The sequence below is a fragment of the Oncorhynchus keta genome, chromosome 14 (assembly GCF_023373465.1).
Source record: "Oncorhynchus keta strain PuntledgeMale-10-30-2019 chromosome 14, Oket_V2, whole genome shotgun sequence".
Taxonomy (NCBI): Eukaryota; Metazoa; Chordata; class Actinopteri; order Salmoniformes; family Salmonidae; genus Oncorhynchus; species Oncorhynchus keta.
In genome coordinates, this window is record NC_068434.1 from 49,856,496 (window position 1) to 49,870,462 (window position 13,967).

Genomic DNA, 13,967 nt, shown 5'->3' on the forward strand with positions numbered 1-13,967 from the left:
TGTACTGTCCTGGAATGATCCCTCTACACCATTTACACGTGTACTGTAATGGAATTATCCCTCTGCATATGTACTGCGCTGGAATTATCCCCTACAACCTTTACACATGTACTGTACTGGAATGATCCCCCTCCACCCTTTACACATGTACTGTACTGGAATTATCCCTCTACACCCTTTACATATGTACTGTACTGAAATTATCCATCTACACATGTACTGTGCTGGAATTATCCCTCTACATCCTTTACACATGTACTGTAATGATCCCTCTACACATGTACTGCACTGTAATGATCCCTCTACACATGTACTGCACTGTAATTATCCCTCTACACATGTACTGTACTGGAATTATCCCTCTACACATGTACTGTATTGGAATTATCCCTCTACACATATACTGTACTGGAATTATCCCTCTACACATGTACTGTACTGGAATTATCCCTCTACACCCATTACATATGTACTGTAATGATCCCTCTACACATGTACTGCACTGGAATTATCCCTCTACACATATACTGTACTGTAATGATCCCTCTACATATGTACTCTACTGGAATTATCCCTTTATACATGTACTGTACTGGAATTATCCCTCTACACATGCACTGTACTGAAATGATCCCTTTACACATGTAATGTACTGGAATTATCCCTCTACACATGTATTGCACTGGAATTATTCCCCTACACCATTTACACATGTACTGTACTGCAATTAGCCCCCGACACCCTTTACACATGTTCTGTACTGGAATTATCCCTCTACACATATACTGTACTGTAATGATCCCTCTACACATGTACTCTACTGGAGTTATCCCTTTATACATCTACTGTAATGGAATTATCCCTCTACACATGTATTGCACTGGAATGATCCCCCTACACCCTTTACACATGTATTGTACTGGAAATATCCCACTACACCCTTTACACATGTACTGTAATGATCCCTCTACACATGTACTGTACTGGAATTATCCCTCTACACATGTACTGCACTGGAATTATCCCCCTACACCCTTTACACATGTATTGTACTGGAAATATCCCACTACACCCTTTACACATGTACTGTAATGATCCCTCTACACATGTACTGTACTGGAATTATCCCTCTACACATATACTGTACTGGAATTATCCCTCTACACATGTACTGTACTGGAATTATCCCTCTACACCCGTTACATATGTACTGTAATGATCCCTCTACACATGTACTGCACTGGAATTATCCCTCTACACATATACTGTACTGTAATGATCCCTCTACACATGTACTCTACTGGAATTATCTCATTATACATGTACTGTACTGGGATTAGCCCCCGACACCCTTCACACATGTACTGTACTGGAATTATCCCTCTACACATGTACTGCACTGGAATTATCCCTCTACACAGGTACTATACTGGAATTATCCCTCTACACATGTACTGTACTGACATTATCCATCTACACGTGTACTGTGCTGGAATTATCCCTCTACATCCTTTACACATGTACTGGAATTATCCCTCTACACATGTACTGCACTGGAATTATCCCTCTACACATGTACTGTACTGGAATTATCCCTCTGCATATGTACTGCACTGGAATTATCCCCTACACCCTTTACACATGTACTGTACTGGAATGATCCCCCTCCACCCTGTACACATGTACTGTACTGGAATTATCCCTCTACACATGCACTGTACTGAAATTATCCCTTTACACTTGTACAGTACTAGAATTATCCCTCTACACATGTATTGCACTGGAATTATTCCCCTACACCATTTATACATGTACTGTACTGGAATTAGCCCCCGACACCCTTTACACATGTAATGTACTGGGATTATCCCTCTACACATGTACTGTACTGGAATTATCCCCCTAAACCCTTTACAGATGTACTGTAATGGAATTATCTCCCTCCACCCTTTACACATGTAATGTACTGGAATTATCCCTCTACACATGTACTGTACTGGAATGATCCCTCTACACAGGTACTTTACTGGAATTATCCCCCTGAACCCTTTACACATGTACTGAACTGAAATGATCCCACTACACATAAACTGTACTGGAATTATCCCATTACACATAAACTGTACTGGAATTATCCATCTACACATGTACTGTGCTGGAATTATCCCTCTACACATGTACTGTACTGGAATTATCCCTCTACACATATACTGCACTGGAATTATCCCCCTACACCCTATACACATGTACTGCATTGAAATTATCCCCCTAAACCCTTTACACATGTACTGTACTGGAATTATCTCCCTACATCCTTTACACATGTACTGAACTGGAATTATCCCCCTACAACCTTTACACATGTACTGTACTGGAATGATCCCTCTACACATGTACTGTCCTGGAATGATCCCTCTACACCATTTACACGTGTACTGTAATGGAATTATCCCTCTGCATATGTACTGCGCTGGAATTATCGCCTACAACCTTTACACATGTACTGTACTGGAATGATCCCCCTACACCCTTTACACATGTACTGTACTGGAATTATCCCTCTACACACTTTATACATGTACTGTACTGGAATTATCCCTCTACACATGTACTGTACTGACATTATCCATCTACACGTGTACTGTGCTGGAATTATCCCTCTACATCCTTTACATATGTACTGTAATGATCCCTCTACACATGTACTGCACTGTAATGATCCCTCTACACATGTACTGCACTGTAATTATCCCTCTACACATGTACTGTACTGGAATTATCCCTCTACACATGAACTGTATTGGAATTATCCCTCTACACATATACTGTACTGGAATTATCCCTCTACACATGTACTGTACTGGAATTATCCCTCTACACCCATTACATATGTACTGTAATGATCCCTCTACACATGTACTGCACTGGAATTATCCCCCTACACCCTTTACACATGTATTGTACTGGAAATATCCCACTACACCCTTTACACATGTACTGTAATGATCCCTCTACACATGTACTGTACTGGAATTATCCCTCTACACATGTACTGCACTGGAATTATCCCCTACACCCTTTACACATGTATTGTACTGGAAATATCCCACTACACCCTTTACACATGTACTGTAATGATCCCTCTACACATGTACTGTACTGGAATTATCCCTCTACACATATACTGTACTGGAATTATCCCTCTACACATGTACTGTACTGGAATTATCCCTCTACACCCGTTACATATGTACTGTAATGATCCCTCTACACATGTACTGCACTGGAATTATCCCTCTACACATATACTGTACTGTAATGATCCCTCTACACATGTACTCTACTGGAATTATCTCATTATACATGTACTGTACTGGGATTAGCCCCCGACACCCTTCACACATGTACTGTACTGGAATTATCCCTCTACACATGTACTGCACTGGAATTATCCCTCTACACAGGTACTATACTGGAATTATCCCTCTACACATGTACTGTACTGACATTATCCATCTACACGTGTACTGTGCTGGAATTATCCCTCTACATCCTTTACACATGTACTGGAATTATCCCTCTACACATGTACTGCACTGGAATTATCCTCTACACATGTACTGTACTGGAATTATCCCTCTGCATATGTACTGCACTGGAATTATCCCCTACACCCTTTACACATGTACTGTACTGGAATGATCCCCCTCCACCCTGTACACATGTACTGTACTGGAATTATCCCTCTACACATGCACTGTACTGAAATTATCCCTTTACACTTGTACTGTACTAGAATTATCCCTCTACACATGTATTGCACTGGAATTATTCCCCTACACCATTTACACATGTACTGTACTGGAATTAGCCCCGACACCCTTTACACATGTAATGTACTGGGATTATCCTCTACACATGTACTGTACTGGAATTATCCCTAAACCCTTTACAGATGTACTGTAATGGAATTATCTCCCTCCACCCTTTACACATGTAATGTACTGGAATTATCCCTCTACACATGTACTGTACTGGAATGATCCCTCTACACAGGTACTTTACTGGAATTATCCCCCTGAACCCTTTACACATGTACTGAACTGAAATGATCCCACTACACATAAACTGTACTGGAATTATCCCATTACACATAAACTGTACTGGAATTATCCATCTACACATGTACTGTGCTGGAATTATCCCTCTACACATGTACTGTACTGGAATTATCCCTCTACACATATACTGCACTGGAATTATCCCCTACACCCTATACACATGTACTGCATTGAAATTATCCCCCTAAACCCTTTACACATGTACTGTACTGGAATTATCTCCTACATCCTTTACACATGTACTGAACTGGAATTATCCCCCTACAACCTTTACACATGTACTGTACTGGAATGATCCCTCTACACATGTACTGTCCTGGAATGATCCCTCTACACCATTTACACGTGTACTGTAATGGAATTATCCTCTGCATATGTACTGCACTGGAATTATCCCCCTACAACCTTTACACGTGTACTGTACTGGAATGATCCCCCTCCACCCTTTACACATGTACTGTACTGGAATTATCCCTCTACACACTTTATACATGTACTGTACTGGAATTATCCCTCTACACATGTACTGTACTGACATTATCCATCTACACGTGTACTGTGCTGGAATTATCCCTCTACATCCTTTACACATGTACTGTAATGATCCCTCTACACATGTACTGCACTGTAATGATCCCTCTACACATGTACTGCACTGTAATTATCCCTCTACACATGTACTGTACTGGAATTATCCCTCTACACATGAACTGTATTGGAATTATCCCTCTACACATATACTGTACTGGAATTATCCCTCTACACATGTACTGTACTGGAATTATCCCTCTACACCCATTACATATGTACTGTAATGATCCCTCTACACATGTACTGCACTGGAATTATCCCTCTACACATATACTGTACTGTAATGATCCCTCTACACATGTACTCTACTGGAATTATCCCATTATACATGTACTGTACTGGGATTAGCCCCCGACACCCTTCACACATGTACTGTACTGGAATTATCCCTCTACACATGTACTGCACTGGAATTATCCCTCTACACAGGTACTATACTGGAATTATCCCTCTACACATGTACTGTACTGACATTATCCATCTACACGTGTACTGTGCTGGAATTATCCCTCTACATCCTTTATACATGTACTGTAATGATCCCTCTACACATGTACTGCACTGGAATCATCCCTCTAAACATGTACTGCACTGTAATTATCCCTCTACACATGTACTGGAATTATCCCTCTACACATGTACTGCACTGGAATTATCCCTCTACACATGTACTGTACTGGAATTATCCCTCTGCATATGTACTGCACTGGAATTATCCCTTTACACATGTACTGTACTGGAATGATCCCCCTCCACCCTGTACACATGTACTGTACTGGAATTATCCCTCTACACATGTACTCTACTGGAATTATCCCTTTATACATGTACTGTACTGGAATTATCCCTCTACACATGCACTGTACTGAAATTATCCCTTTACACTTGTACTGTACTAGAATTATCCCTCTACACATGTATTGCACTGGAATTATTCCCCTACACCATTTACACATGTACTGTACTGGAATTAGCCCCCGACACCCTTTACACATGTAATGTACTGGGATTATCCCTCTACACATGTACTGTACTGGAATTATCCCCTAAACCCTTTACAGATGTACTGTAATGGAATTATCTCCCTCCACCCTTTACACATGTAATGTACTGGAATTATCCCTCTACACATGTACTGTACTGGAATGATCCCTCTACACAGGTACTTTACTGGAATTATCCCCCTGAACCCTTTACACATGTACTGAACTGAAATGATCCCACTACACATAAACTGTACTGGAATTATCCCATTACACATAAGCTGTACTGGAATTATCCATCTACACATGTACTGTGCTGGAATTATCCCTCTACACATGTACTGTACTGGAATTATCCCTCTACACATATACTGCACTGGAATTATCCCCCTACACCCTATACACATGTACTGCATTGGAATTATCCCCCTAAACCCTTTACACATGTACTGTACTGGAATTATCTCCCTACACCCTTTACACATGTACTGTACTGGAATTATCCCTCTACACATATACTGCACTGGAATTATCCCCCTACATCCTTTACACATGTACTGAACTGGAATTATCCCCCTACAAACTTTACACATGTACTGTCCTGGAATTACCCCTTTACACATGTCCTGTACTGGAATTATCCCTCTACACATGTACTGTACTGGAATGATCCCTCTACACATGTACTGTCCTGGAATGATCCCTCTACACCATTTACACATGTACTGTAATGGAATTATCCCTCTGCATATGTACTGCGCTGGAATTATCCCCTACACCCTTTACACATGTACTGTACTGGAATGATCCCCCTCCACCCTTTACACATGTACTGTACTGGAATTATCCCTCTACACCCTTTACATATGTACTGTACTGAAATTATCGCCCTACACACTTTATACATGTACTGTACTGGAATTATCCCTCTACACATGTACTGTACTGGAATTATCCCTCTACACCCGTTACATATGTACTGTAATGATCCCTCTACACATGTACTGTACTGGAATTATCCCTCTACACATGTACTCCACTGGAATTATCCCTCTACACAGGTACTATACTGGAATTATCCCTCTACACATGTACTGTACTGACATTATCCATCTACACGTGTACTGTGCTGGAATTATCCCTCAACATCCTTTACACATGTACTGTAATGATCCCTCTACACATGTACTGCACTGGAATTCTCCCTATACACATGTACTGCACTGGAATTATCCCTCTACACATGTACTGTACTGGAATTATCCCTCTACACATGTACTGTACTGGAATTATCCCTCTACACATGTACTGCACTGGAATCATCCCTCTAAACATGTACTTCACTGTAATTATCCCTCTACACATGTACTGTACTGGAATTATCCCTCTAAACATGTACTGCACTGGAATTATCCCTCTACACATGTACTGCACTGGAATTATCCCTCTACACATGTACTGTACTGGAATTATCCCTCTGCATATGTACTGCGCTGGAATTATCCCCTACACCCTTTACACATGTACTGTACTGGAATGATCCCCCTCGACCCTTTACACATGTACTGTACTGAAATTATCCCCCTCCACCCTTTACACATGTACTGTACTGAAATTATCCCCCTCCACCCTTTATACATGTACTGTACTGGAATTATCCCTCTACACATGTACTGTACTGGAATTATCCCTCTACACCCTTTACACATGTACTGTAATGATCCCTCTACACATGTACTGCACTGGAATTATCCCTCTACACATATACTGTACTGTAATGATCCCTCTACATATGTACTCTACTGGAATTATCCCTTTATACATGTACTGTACTGTAATTATCCCTCTACACGTGCACTGTACTGAAATGATCCCTTTACACATGTACTGTACTGGAATTATCCCTCTACACTGGAATTATTCCCCTACACCCTTCACACATGTACTGTACTGGAATTATCCCCCTACACCCTTTACACATGTACTGTACTGGAATTATCCCTTTACACATATACTGTACTGTAATGATCCCTCTACACATGTACTCTACTGGAATTATCCCTTTATACATGTGCTGTACTGGAATTACCCCTCTACACATGTACTGCACTGGAATTATCCCCCTACACCCTTTACACATGTACTGTACTGGAAATATCCCACTACACCCGTTACATATGTACTGTAATGATCCCTCTACACATGTACTGCACTGGAATTATCCCTCTACACATATACTGTACTGTAATGATCCCTCTACACATGTACTCTACTGGAATTATCCCCCTACACCCTTTACACATGTACTGTACTGGAAATATCCCACTACACCCTTTACACATGTACTGTAATGATTCCTCTACACATGTACTGTACTGGAATTATCCCTCTACACATATACTGTACTGGAATTATCCCTCTACACATGTACTGCACTGGAATTATCCCCCTACACCCTTTACACATGTACTGTACTGGAAATATCCCACTACACCCTTTACATATGTACTGTAATGATCCCTCTACACATGTACTCTACTGGAATTATCCCATTATACATGTACTGTACTGGGATTAGCCCCCGACACCCTTCACACATGTACTGTACTGGAATTATCCCCCTCCACCCTCTACACATGTACTGCACTGGAATTATCCCTCTACACAGGTACTATACTGGAATTATCCCTCTACACATGTACTGTACTGACATTATCCATCTACACGTGTACTGTGCTGGAATTATCCCTCTACATCCTTTACACATGTACTGTACTGGAATGATCCCCCTCCACCCTGTACACATGTACTGTACTGGAATTATCCCTCTACACATGTACTCTACTGGAATTATCCCTTTATACATGTACTGTACTGGAATTATCCCTCTACACATGCACTGTACTGAAATTATCCCTTTACACATGTACTGTACTGGAATTATCCCTCTACACATGTACTGCACTGGAATTATTCCCCTACTCCATTTACACATGTACTGTACTGGAATTATCCCTCTACACATGTACTGTACTGGAATGATCCCTCTACACATGTACTTTACTGGAATTATCCCCCTAAACCCTTTACACATGTAATGTACTGGAATTATCCCTCTACACGTGTACTGTACTGGAATGATCCCTCTACACATGTACTTTACTGGAATTATCCCCCTAAACCCTTTACACATGTAATGTACTGGAATTATCCCTCTACACATGTGCTGTACTGGAATGATCCCTCTACACATGTACTTTACTGGAATTATCCCCCTAAACCCTTTACCGATGTACTGTAATGGAATTATCTCCCTCCACCCTTTACACATGTAATGTACTGGAATTATCCCTCTACACATGTACTGTACTGGAATGATCCCTCTACACAGGTACTTTACTGGAATTATCCCCCTGAACCCTTTACACATGTACTGAACTGAAATTATCCCACTACACATAAACTGTACTGGAATTATCCCATTACACATAAGCTGTACTGGAATTATCCATCTACACATGTACTGTTCTGGAATTATCCCTCTACACATGTACTGTACTGGAATTATCCCTCTACACATGTACTGCACTGGAAATATCCCCCTACACCCTATACACATGTACTGCATTGGAATTATCCCCCTAAACCCTTTACACATGTACTGTACTGGAATTATCTCCCTACACCCTTTACACATGTACTGTACTGGAATGATCCCTCTACACATGTACTGCACTGGAATTATCCCCCTACATCCTTTACACATGTACTGTACTGGAATTATCCCTCTACACATATACTGCACTGGAATTATCCCTCTACACATATACTGTACTGTAATGATCCCTCTACACATGTACTCTACTGGAATTATCCCATTATACATGTACTGTACTGGGATTAGCCCCTGACACCCTTCACACATGTACTGAACTGGAATTATCCCACTACAACCTTTACACATGTACTGTCCTGGAATTATCCCTTTACACATGTCCTGTACTGGAATTATCCCTCTACACATGTACTGTACTGGAATGATCCCTCTACACATGTACTGTACTGGAATGATCCATTTACACATGTACTGTAATGGAATTATCCCTCTGCATATGTACTGCACTGGAATTATCCCCTACACCCTTTACACATGTACTGTACTGGAATGATCCCCCTCCACCCTTTACACATGTACTGTACTGGAATTATCCCTCTACACCCTTTACATATGTACTGTACTGAAATTATCCCCCTACACACTTTATACATGTACTGTACTGGAATTATCCCTCTACACATGTACTGTACTGGAATTATCCCTCTACACCCGTTACATATGTACTGTAATGATCCCTCTACACATGTACTGCACTGGAATTATCCCTCTACACATGCACTGTACAGAAATGATCCCTTTACACATGTACTGTACTGGAATTATCCCTCTACACATGTATTGCACTGGAATTATTCCCCTACACCATTTACACATGTACTGTACTGGAATTAGCCCCCGACACCCTTCACACATGTACTGTACTGGAATAATCCCCCTACACCCTTTACACATGTACTGTACTGGAATTATCCCTCTACACATGTACTGTACTGGAATGATCCCTCTACACATGTACTTTACTGGAATTATCCCCCTAAACCCTTTACACATGTACTGTACTGGAATTATCTCCCTCCACCCTTTACACATGTACTGTACTGGGATTATCCCTCTACACATGCACTGTACAGAAATGATCCCTTTACACATGTACTGTACTGGAATTATCCCCTTACACCCTTTACACATGTAATGTACTGGAATTATCCCTCTACACATGTACTGTACTGGAATTATCCCTCTACACATGTACTGCACTGGAATTATCCCTCTACACATGCACTGTACAGAAATGATCCCTTTACACATGTACTGTACTGGAATTATCCCTCTACACATGTATTGCACTGGAATTATTCCCCTACACCATTTACACATGTACTGTACTGGAATGATCCCTCTACACCCTTTACACATGTACTGTACTGGAATTATCCCTCTACACATGTACTGTACTGGAATGATCCCTCTACACATGTACTTTACTGGAATTATCCCCCTAAACCCTTTACACATGTACTGTACTGGAATTATCTCCCTCCATCCTTTACACATGTACTGTACTGGAATTATCCCTCTACACATGTACTGTACTGGAATGATCCCTTTACACATGTACTTTACTGGAATTATCCCATTATACATGTACTGTACTGGGATTATCCCTCTACACATGCACTGTACAGAAATGATCCCTTTACACATGTACTGTACTGGAATTATCCCCCTACACCCTTTACACATGTAATGTACTGGAATTATCCCTCTACACATGTACTGTACTGGAATTATCCCTCTACACATGTACTGCACTGGAATTATCCCTCTACACATGCACTGTACATAAATGATCCCTTTACACATGTACTGTACTGGAATTATCCCTCTACACATGTATTGCACTGGAATTATCCCCCTACACCCTTTACACATGTACTGTACTGGAATTATCCCTCTACACATGTACTGTACTGGAATGATCCCTTTACACATGTACTGCACTGGAATTATCCCTCTACACATGTACTGCACTGGAATGATCCATTTACACATGTACTGTAATGGAATTATCCCTCTGCATATGTACTGCACTGGAATTATCCCCTACACCCTTTACACATGTACTGTACTGGAATGATCCCCCTCCACCCTTTACACATGTACTGTACTGGAATTATCCCTCTACACATGTACTGTACTGAAATTATCCCCTACACACTTTATACATGTACTGTACTGGAATTATCCATCTACACATGTACTGTACTGGAATTATCCCTCTACACCCGTTACATATGTACTGTAATGATCCCTCTACACATGTACTGCACTGGAATTATCCCTCTACACATGCACTGTACAGAAATGATCCCTTTACACATGTACTGTACTGGAATTATCCCTCTACACATGTACTTGCACTGGAATTATCCCTCTACACCATTTACACATGTACTGTACTGGAATTAGCCCCCTACACCCTTCACACATGTACTGTACTGGAATAATCCCCCTCACCCTTTACACATGTACTGTACTGGAATTATCCCTCTACACATGTACTGTACTGGAATTATCCCTCTACACATGTACTGTACTGGAATTATCCCCTCTTTACACATGTACTGTACTGGAATTATCCCCTCTTTACATGTACTGTATTTATCCTCTACATGTACTGTACTGGAATGATCCCTCTACACATGTACTGTACTGGAATTATCCCATTATACATGTACTGTACTGGGATTATCCCTCTACACATGCACTGTACAGAAATGATCCCTTTACACATGTACTGTACTGGAATTATCCCCCTACACCCTTTACACATGTAATGTACTGGAATTATCCCTCTACACATGTACTGTACTGGAATTATCCCTCTACACATGTACTGCACTGGAATTATCCCTCTACACATGCACTGTACAGAAATGATCCCTTTACACATGTACTGTACTGGAATTATCCCTCTACACATGTATTGCACTGGAATTATTCCCCTACACCATTTACACATGTACTGTACTGGAATGATCCCTCTACACCCTTTACACATGTACTGTACTGGAATTATCCCTCTACACATGTACTGTACTGGAATGATCCCTCTACACATGTACTTTACTGGAATTATCCCCCTAAACCCTTTACACATGTACTGTACTGGAATTATCTCCCTCCATCCTTTACACATGTACTGTACTGGAATTATCCCTCTACACATGTACTGTACTGGAATGATCCCTTTACACATGTACTTTACTGGAATTATCCCATTATACATGTACTGTACTGGGATTATCCCTCTACACATGCACTGTACAGAAATGATCCCTTTACACATGTACTGTACTGGAATTATCCCCCTACACCCTTTACACATGTAATGTACTGGAATTATCCCTCTACACATGTACTGTACTGGAATTATCCCTCTACACATGTACTGCACTGGAATTATCCCTCTACACATGCACTGTACATAAATGATCCCTTTACACATGTACTGTACTGGAATTATCCCTCTACACATGTACTGTACTGGAATTATCCCCCTACACCCTTTACACATGTACTGTACTGGAATTATCCCTCTACACATGTACTGTACTGGAATTATCCCTCTACACATGTACTGCACTGGAATTATCCCTCTACACATGTACTGCACTGGAATTATCCCTCTACACATGTACTGTACTGGAATTATCCCTCTACACATGTACTGCACTGGAATTATCCCTCTACACATGTACTGTACTGAAATGATCCCTCTACACATGTACTGCACTGGAATGATCCCTCTACACATGTACTGCACTGGAATTATCCCTCTAAACATGTACTGCACTGGAATTATCCCTCTACAAATGTACTGCACTGGAATTATCCCTCTACATGTGTACTGTGCTGGAATTATCCCTCTACATCCTTTAAACATGTACTGTAATGATCCCTCTACACATGTACTGCACTGGAATTATCCCTCTACACATGTACTGCACTGGAATTATCCCTCTAAACATGTACTGCACTGGAATTATCCCTCTACAAATGTACTGTACTTGAATTATCCCTCTACACATGTACTGTACTAGAATTATCCCTCTACATATGTACTGTACTGGAATTATCCCTCTACAAATTTACTGTACTGGAATTATCCTTCTACACATTTACTTTACTGGAATTATCTATCTACACATGTACTGCACTGGAATTATCCATCTACACATGTACTGTACTGGAATTATCCCTCTACATATGTACTGCACTGGAATTATCCCCCTACACCCTTTACACGTGTACTGTACTGGAATTATCCCACTACACCCTTTACACATGTACTGTCCTGTAATTATCCCTCTATACATGTACTGTACTGGAATTATCCCCCTACACCCTTTACATGTGTACTGTACTGGAATTATCCCTCTACACATTTACTGTACTGGAATTATCCATCTACACATGTACTGTACTGGAATTATCCATCTTTACACATGTACTGTACTGGAATTATCCCCCTACACATGTACTGTACTGGAATTATCCCTCTACACATGTACTGTACTGTAATTATCCCTCTACACATGTACTGTACTGGAATTATCCCTCTATACATGTACTGTACTGGAATTATCCCTC